General features: G+C 41.0%; 1 non-coding gene across 1 annotated transcript; it reads right to left on the minus strand.

The window, feature by feature from the left end:
• Window positions 1-205: 205 nt before the first annotated feature.
• LOC119468255 lies at window positions 206-308 on the minus strand. The gene has a single exon (XR_005196912.1). It is a non-coding gene; the product is annotated as a U6 spliceosomal RNA (small nuclear RNA).
• Window positions 309-1,625: the final 1,317 nt, after the last annotated feature.

Consider the following 1,625-nt stretch of genomic DNA (forward strand, 5'->3'; position numbering starts at 1 on the left):
CCATTGAGAGCAGACAGAAACAACAGCTGAGCAGGCCCCTTCCAGAGCTGTCAATAGAAACTTAACTCCCTATTCCCACCCCATAGTAATTCCAGACTCTTGGTAAATAGTGGGGAAGGGGATTGTCTAGAAGAAAAGAAGTAGGCTTCTTAAAAAAAGGCATTTGTGCAAGCAGCAGCCCCTACCTCTCCTTTCTTCCTTTAAAAAAAATATGGAACACTTCATGAATTTGTGTGTCATCCTTATGCAGGGGCCATGCTAATCTCCTCTGTATCGTTCCAATTTTAGTATTTGTGTTGCCAAAGCACGCACCCTTCTTCCTTTTTAAACCAGCTTCATCCCTCCCTGTCTTCTCCTACTTCTACTGGCCAAGACCTGGGTTACGGGATGCTAAATGCTCCGTTCTCAGTTCTCACAACTCCCACAACAACATACTGCATTCATTCCAAGAGGTGAGTTCTCTCTACTTCACCCACAGAACCAGCAAATGGTTTAAAAAATGAGAGACAGAAGAAAATAACATCAGAAGTAAATAAATCACTGGAGCATGAAAGGAAACTTCTCAAAATACACAGACAGACACAAGAGCAAAGGGAGGCAAGAACAAAGAACAATGTGTGCTGTCCTCCAAGGCACAGAAGAAACAAAATGTGTTTCAAAGCTCAAGGAATGTCTCATTCCATATTGCTAATCAATGCTCGATAGCAACACCAGCAACTGCTAATAACTAGGAAAGAATCACCTCACTTGAGCTGTAATTATTTCTGACATGGGTCTCCAGGAGGAGTGTCAAGACTTAGGTTAGCAGCTCAGTGTGATAATAACCCAAGATTACCAGAAATTCGCAATGTCTGAAGAAAAGGAGAGCTTGCAGGAAAGGAAGTGGCAATTAGAAATACTTGTCATGGTAATTGCATCGTGAATAGCAAGCATCCACTTTTCAGCAGCCAGTGTAGGTTTTCTTCCGCCTGACTTTAGAAAAACATCTTCCAGGCAGGTAGAGCAGTGAAGGAATACATCAAATTTCCAGAAATAACACAGTGTGGAAAAAGCATTATTTCTGTCCAAATAATGGTGTGCTGGATAATAAAAACTGTTGAATTCCATAAGGCTGAGAGTAATATCACTTGGCCAGTCAGTGAAGTTGCCTTAAGACAACTAGCAGCCACCTTATCCTCCCACTCATAGCAGTGACTTCAATCTGTGTCAACATATTGTCCTCTGACAGGACTAAAATAGCTCTCTAAGAACAGTTGAGCCTCTTCGACTTTATTCTTCACTCACTCACTTTGTCAAAAAAAAAAAAAAAAAAAAGGCATTTTCAAAGGTCTCCATACTGGAGTTGGCCTGAACATGTGAACTGAGAATTGGTCAACCAAAGCATCTCAGATGCTAATCCCATAAGACATGTGGGAGTCCACTCATGGACTCCAATGAATGGGACAGTGCTTCTCTTCTGTGCTCTTCAGTAACCTATGAAGAAACCAGGAAATGCAGACATGTACTCATATAAGTCTCCAGTATTGCCTTAGAAACAGAGTTCTGCCTTAGCTCTAACACTGAATGATGATAGAGGTACTATTAAACCTGGAGCTTGAATGAACATTCTTTTTTTTTTTTTTTTT

The sequence above is a fragment of the Cebus imitator genome, unplaced genomic scaffold (genome assembly GCF_001604975.1).
Source record: "Cebus imitator isolate Cc_AM_T3 unplaced genomic scaffold, Cebus_imitator-1.0 Scaffold402, whole genome shotgun sequence".
NCBI lineage: Eukaryota > Metazoa > Chordata > Mammalia > Primates > Cebidae > Cebus > Cebus imitator.